General features: G+C 43.5%; 1 long non-coding RNA gene across 1 annotated transcript; it reads left to right on the top strand.

Annotated features, from left to right (window-relative positions):
• The first annotated feature begins 1018 nt into the window (after nucleotides 1-1018).
• On the top strand, nucleotides 1019-2267 carry LOC131384521 (uncharacterized). Its single transcript, XR_009215443.1, has 3 exons — nucleotides 1019-1124; nucleotides 1721-1935; nucleotides 2172-2267. It is a non-coding gene; the product is annotated as an uncharacterized LOC131384521 (long non-coding RNA).
• The last annotated feature ends 4555 nt before the right edge of the window (nucleotides 2268-6822 follow it).

Below are 6822 nucleotides of genomic sequence, written 5' to 3'. Positions count from 1 at the left end.
TTTAGTAGAGATGGAGTTTCACCATGTTGGCCAGGATGGTCTCGATCCATTGACCTCGTGATCTGCCCACCTTGGCTTCCCAAAGTGCTGGGATTACAGGCGTGAGCCAACATGCCCGGCCCTTTTTTTCTTTCTTTCTTTCTTTTTTTTTTTTTGAGACGTTTCGCTCTTGTTGCCCAGGCTGGAGTGCAATGGCGTGATCTCAGCTCACCGCAACCTCTACCTCCCGGATTCAAGCAATTCTCCTGCCTCAGCCTCCAGAGTAGCTGGGATTACAGGCATGCGCCACCACGCCCAGCTAATTTTTTTGTATTTTTAGTAGAGACAGGGTTTCTCCATGTTGGTCAGGCTGGTCTCAAACTCCCGACCTCAGGTGATCCGCCCACCTCGGCCTCCCAAAGTGCTGGGATTATAGGTGTGAGCCATCGCGCCCAGCCAAAAGTCAGCTTTTAATAAGAACAAACCCAGTCTATACTTGTCTATATCAAATAGTCTAAAAATGTGGACTATTTTGTGACAAACATAAGCAAGTCTCAAGGTTACAAGAAAATGGTTCTTGAAACTATTAACATCTAATGACTAGCTCAAGTTTGTTCTTTTAAAAGTATCTGTTTTAACAGATTCTCATTCTGTCAAGGTTTTTCATTAAATGCCTCCACTTCTGCTAGATTTTCTAGCCAAGTCTGTCTGCAAGGAAATGAGGCTTAATTCCACCCAAAACACCAGAGAGAACTGATAATCCTAAACTTCCAGAGGAGAAAAAAAACTTCCTCTACTGCAACAGACACTGCAGATAGTCTGCCAAACAGCCATCTTCCCTCTCCTGCCTGTTAACAGAAGCCAGGTTTGGAGGCCTGTAGCACGGCCCTCCGGAGGGAGGAATCACCATTGGGCCAGGCACAGGGGGCTCCTTGGCCAGCTATTGAACTGTGTGGTACAACACAGTCCTGACCATGGAAATTCAGGGAGACGTCTGCTGGGAATGGGGTAATTTTATTGCTTTTCTCCTTGTGACTCAGGCTGTGATGTTTGGAGCTGGCACAGTCATCTTATCTCCTTGAAGCGTAACATCATCAACATGCTGAGGATGGAGGAGCAGAGAGCTGAAAGGAGCCTGGGCCCTGGTGAGCATGGTGAGGTGCCAGTTCAGCCTTGGGATAGCTTAGTTCCAGTCCTCCTACTAAGGAAGCAATCAATGTACCTATACTATTCTTAGACAGATATTATGTTCTGAAGGGAGTCACCCAAACTACGCCACTTTAGCGTAAAGATTATTTTGAGCTGAAGGCAATTGAAAAGCGGCAGACTCAAGAAAAGCTCTCTACCTTTCCCTATCTGCTGACAAAACAAGGCATACATTTCCTGTTGTGAAGGCATCCCCTGCTCTCATATCAGGAAGGGAAAGACAACCTTTATTATTGGAGTGGGGAAAGCATGGAGATGAGTCTGCACAAGCAGGCCTATTAAATACTCCTTACCATCAACTGGTGTCCCCCATAAATTTACCTTCCCATAATTTACTGCTCCTAGCAGCACAAATCCTTTTCCTTTGTCCTGTCTCCACAATTTATCACTCTTTGTTAAAATAGCATATAGGCCCCTGGATCTAGCTTCTCTTTGGGTCTTCACTTCTATTCTATGGAAGCTTCCATGTACATGTAAAAATTAATATCAGATAAAATTTGTATTCCTCTTCTACTGTTAGTCTGTCTTTTGTCAGTTTAATTAGCAGATCCCAACAGCAGAACCTAAGACACCAGAGGAAAAGTTCTTCCTCTTCTACAGTTCCTTGCTGCCCAGGCCATCTTATTTAATAGGCGTACAAAGAATCAGAAATAAGAATACCATAAGACATCTCAACAGCAATATGGAAAGTTAGAATATAGCAAAAGGATATCTTCAAAGCTCAAAAAGACTACCAATCACCAGTTGTGGGTAAGAGTCCACATTTCCCTCTGTCTTCATCAGTGGCAGCTCACTCTTTTATTTGAATTTGCTTATACCCAGTGAGACTGAGCATTTTATCACAGATACATTGACCTAGTGGATTTCTTCTAGAAACTGTCCATTCATTTGATTTGAATTTCTTGTCTCTTTTCTTAATATGCAAAGCTTCTTTTGTATTCTGATACTACTCCTTTGTTTTCTATGTTGCAAATAACTCCTCCCAGTTTGTGATTTGGACAGATGAGGGTTTGGATTCCGAACATCCCATCTTTGAGAATGAACACACCACTAATCTCAGGCAAGCTACTCAACCTTGTTCTCCACTGTGGACAATCAAGTGATATAACCCAACTCACAGGATTGTTTGGGTCATTAAGTGAAATAAAGTGTGTCAACTCCCTATTAGTATCTGGGACATGGTAATTGGTTAATGTATAGAGATAGGTTTAGTGTTATCAAGATTTATAGGCCAGGCTTGGTGGCTTATGCCTGTAATCCTAGCACTTTGGGAGGCCAAAGCGGGTGAATCACCTGAGGCCAAGAGTTCTAGACCAGCCTGGCCAACATGGTGAAGCCCCATTTCTACTAAAAATACAAAAATTAGCCAGGCATGGTGGCAGGCGCCTGTAATCCCAGCTACTCGGGAGGCTGAGGCAGGAGAATCACTTGAACCCAGGAGGTGGAGGTTGCGGTGAGCTGAGATCACGCCACTGCACTCCAGCCTGGGCAACAAGAGCGAGACTCCATCTCAAAAAAAAAAAAAAAAAAAAAAAAATTCACGGACTCTTAGAGCAAGAAGGAATCTAAGAAAACATTGAATGTATTGATCATTGAATGACGATATTGAGACAGCACTTATGTTCTCATGTTCTCAGGGCTGTTTTGGGAGTTTTATTCATATTAACCCATTGTTGTGAGCTCAGTACTCATAGCAATGCTATGTAATAGAAGAGAAAATTTATTATGGGAATTGGCTCATGTAATTATGGAAGCTGAGAACTCCCACAGTCTGCTGTCTATAAGCTGGAGAGCCAGGGAAATCAATGGTGTAATTCAGTCCAGGTCCACAGGCTTGAGGACCAGGGGGCCTGAGGGTGTAACCCTCCATCTGAGGCTGCTGTCCTGAGAAATCAGGGGGCTGCTGGTATAAGTCCTGGAGTCCAAAGGCAGGAAAACCTGGAGCTCTGATGTCCAAGGGCAGGAGAAGAATGGTGTCCCAGCTTCAGAAGAGAAAGTGAGTTCACCTTTCTTCTGCCTTCTTCTTCTACCTAGACCCTCAGCAAACTGGATAGTGTCCACCCACTTCGGGTGAGGGCATCTTCCTTACTCAGTTTGCTGATTCAAATGCCAATCTCTTCCAGAAACACCCTTAGAGACACACCCAGAAATAATGCTTTACCAGCTATCTGGGCATCCCTTATCCCGGTCAAGTTGACACCTAAAATTAACCATCACATCTCCCAAAGATTGGAAAGAAAGTCTTTTGCAGACAATAAGGAGGAACCACCCACCCTACATCACACATCTGTGGACTTGCTTCTGAGAAGAGGGCCCATAGCTTCCCTCAGGCTCTCAAAGGGAACAAACAAACTGCCAGTCTAAATCCTAGCCCTTCAAAAACCTGACAGATGCAACTTTTCTTTTTCTCTTTTGCAGTGAAGAGAGCGCCCTGCATGGGTCTTACTTGTGTGGATAAAGGAGAGGCAATAGATGGTGAGAGTCTCTGCATCTTTCCACATCCCAACAGGGCACTCACTAAACAAGTTAACAGCCTGGAGATTTTAACTGGAATGGGTATTCTCTGCAAATAATTGCTTTGAGGACTTAATGGAGCCCTGCTGGGTCACCAGAATTTGTGTGAGGGTCTCGAATCTGGGCCCTTGTTAAGAACCTTCTTGGCGTTAGTCCTGCCCCTGCCCCTGGGCATGGATTTATGTAAGCCATCCCTGATTTCTGAAGAACTTCAGGAAGAGACAGCCTGCAGCCACTCAATTCACTTCATCTCAACTAGAATTAAGGCTGGATGGCTTTTTTTTTTTCTTTTTTTTGAGACGGAATCTTGCTCTGTCACCCAGGCTGGAGTGTGGTGGTGTGATCTTGGCTCACTACAACCTCCGTCTCCTGGGTTCAAGCAATTCTCCTGCCTCAGCCTCCTGAGTAGCTAGGATTACAGGCGCCCACCACCACGCCCGGCTGTCTTCTGTATTTTTAATAGAGATGGGTTTTCACCATGTTGGTCAGGCTGGTCTCGAACTCCTGACCTCGTGATCTGCCTGCCTCAGCCTCCCAAAATGCTGGGATTACAGGCGTGAGCCACCATGCCCGGCCTTGAATAACAATGCTTTTAAGGTTTATTTCTGTAGAAAGACTTTTCTGAATTAAGCCAATTTAGGTTAAAACTCCATTCAAGGTTTTAACAAAGTATGGTGAACAAATGCTGTTTTAATGCAACACTAATACTCCTTCCTACACAGTTACGCTTAGGTAAGGAAATGCGACTTGTTTAATTTAATCCAGTACCTGGCCTACAGCACTGGAAGGTCTTGAGGGAGTTTGTTTAAGCAATCTTGTTTCTCAAAGCCAAAACATACATAAATTAAAATTCTTTACTGTATTGGGAAAATTTTAACTGATCATATTTTCCTGGTAGTACTATTTTCAAAAGGACAACCATGAAAATATACACAATAAAATTGTGTATATTTTAAATGCCAACAAAATAATCTACCTAACAGCATTCTAATGTATAAACAAACAAGTATGTGTGCCCAAGAGGAAACAACTGTGCATTTAGATATGAAGAGTGGGAAAAAAGTATCATGTCTCCTCTACAAAGTAAGATTTTCACTCCATTTTGAGCAGGGCTTAAGGGTTACATTATAAAATATGTAAGAAATAATGTTTATTACATAAAAACTTTAGAAATTCAGGAAAGTATCACATAGAAAAATTATCCTTAATTCTACTTCACAGAGGTAACCAACAAGTTATTATTAAGACTTGATAAAAGTAGGCCGAGTGTGGTGGCTCACGCCTGTAATCCTGGCACTTTGGGAGGCCGAGGTGGGTGGATCACCTGAAGTCAGGAGTTCAAGACCAGCGTGGCCAAAATGGTGAAACCCATCTCTACTAAAAATACAAAAATTAGCTGGGTGTGGTGGTGTGCGCCTGTAGTCCCAGCTACTTGGGAGGCTGAGGCACAAGAATTGCTTGAACCCGGGACGAGGAGGATGCAGTAAGCTGAGATGGCACCACTGTACTTTAGCCTGGGTGACAGAGCAAGACTCTGTCTCAAAAAAAAAAAAAAAAAAAAAAGGAGTATAATTAGTGACAGAGTTCATTCAGGAGGTAGGAGAGGAATTGTTTAAGAACAAATGTTTGAAGAAGGTACACTTAACACTTCAAAAAATTATATATACATATGTTTTAACATGTATTTCATTCTATAAAATAGGTATTATTCCCATTCCATCAATGAGGAATTTCTTCTGAATGAATTTCTGCAGGCATCTTTATTAATTGTCCTATTTGTAGCTATACTGCATGTGAGGGATAAGAACAATGACAGGCCGGGTGCAGAGGCTCATACCTGTAATCCCAACATTTTGGGAGGCCAAGGCAGGCAGATCACTTGAGCCCAGGAGTTTGAGACCAGCCTGGCCAACATGACAAGACCCCATCTCTATAAAATACACAAAAAAATTTGTCAGGCAGGGTGGTGCATGCCCATAGTCCCAGCTACTCGAGAGGCTGAGGTAAGAGAGTTGCTTGAACTCAGGAGGAGGAGGTTGCAGTGAACCAAGATTGCACCAGTGCACTCCAGCCTGGGTGACAGAGTGAGACCCTGTCTCACACAAACACACACACAACCACGATAATAATGATTAACATTTAATGAGCCCTGCAATTTGTCAGGTACTTATTTAACTCAGAAATGAGTATTATTATTATTCCTATTGTCATTGTTCTTATCGCTCATATGCAGTATAGCTGTAAATAGGACAATTCATAAAAATGCCTGCAGAAATTCCTGAATGAATATAAAACTTTTTATGAATAATCAATATAATCATTAAATCCAGATAAAGTATTATTGTAGGCAAGACCCACCGATGGATGCTAATATTGGTGGGGAAAAGTTTGAGGAGAAACAGGATATTTGCATTGTCTTGAAGTAACTCCCTCATTAATAATCACACTGTACCAGTGGAGAAAGCCAGCGGGCACCACTTTCACTGGGTGATGGGGGTTCACATCACCAAGAAGAAGACGTATTGAATGACGAAGCCTTGTGTGGATGCATTGCACTGAGGGCACAGCATTACTTATGCAGTATTCTTTTTTGTTTTTTTTTTTGAGACGGAGTCTTACTCTGTTGCCCAGGCTGGAGTGCAGTGGCGCAATCTCGGCTCACTGCAAGCTCCGCCTCCCGGGTTACGCCATTCTCCTGCCTCAGCCTCTCCGAGTAGCTGGGACTACAGGCGCCCGCCACCACGCCTGGCTAATTTTTTGTATTTTTAGTAGAGACGGGGTTTCACCGTGGTCTCGATCTCCTGACCTCGTGATCCGCCCACCTCGGCCTCCCAAAGTGCTGGGATTACAAGCATGAGCCACCGCGCCCAGCCAATATGCAGCATTCTTGCTAAAAATGTATAGCCTCTGTCAGATCATGAGAGAACATCAGACGGACCCAGACCAACAGACATTCCACAGCAATAACTGACCAGTATTCTGCAGAAGTGTGTTTGGGTCATGAAAGACAAGACTGAGAGACAGTCTCAGATTAAAGGAGACTAAGAAGCTGCAACAACTAAATGCAAGGGGACTCCTAGATGGGATCCTGGAAGAGATAAAGGGTATTAGTGGGGAAACTGA

This window comes from Hylobates moloch, unplaced genomic scaffold (assembly GCF_009828535.3).
Source record: "Hylobates moloch isolate HMO894 unplaced genomic scaffold, HMol_V3 SCAFFOLD_10, whole genome shotgun sequence".
In the NCBI taxonomy this organism is placed as follows: domain Eukaryota; kingdom Metazoa; phylum Chordata; class Mammalia; order Primates; family Hylobatidae; genus Hylobates; species Hylobates moloch.
The sequence above is the reverse complement of the archived record's forward strand: the minus strand, read 5'-3'. Positions and strand labels throughout refer to the sequence as shown.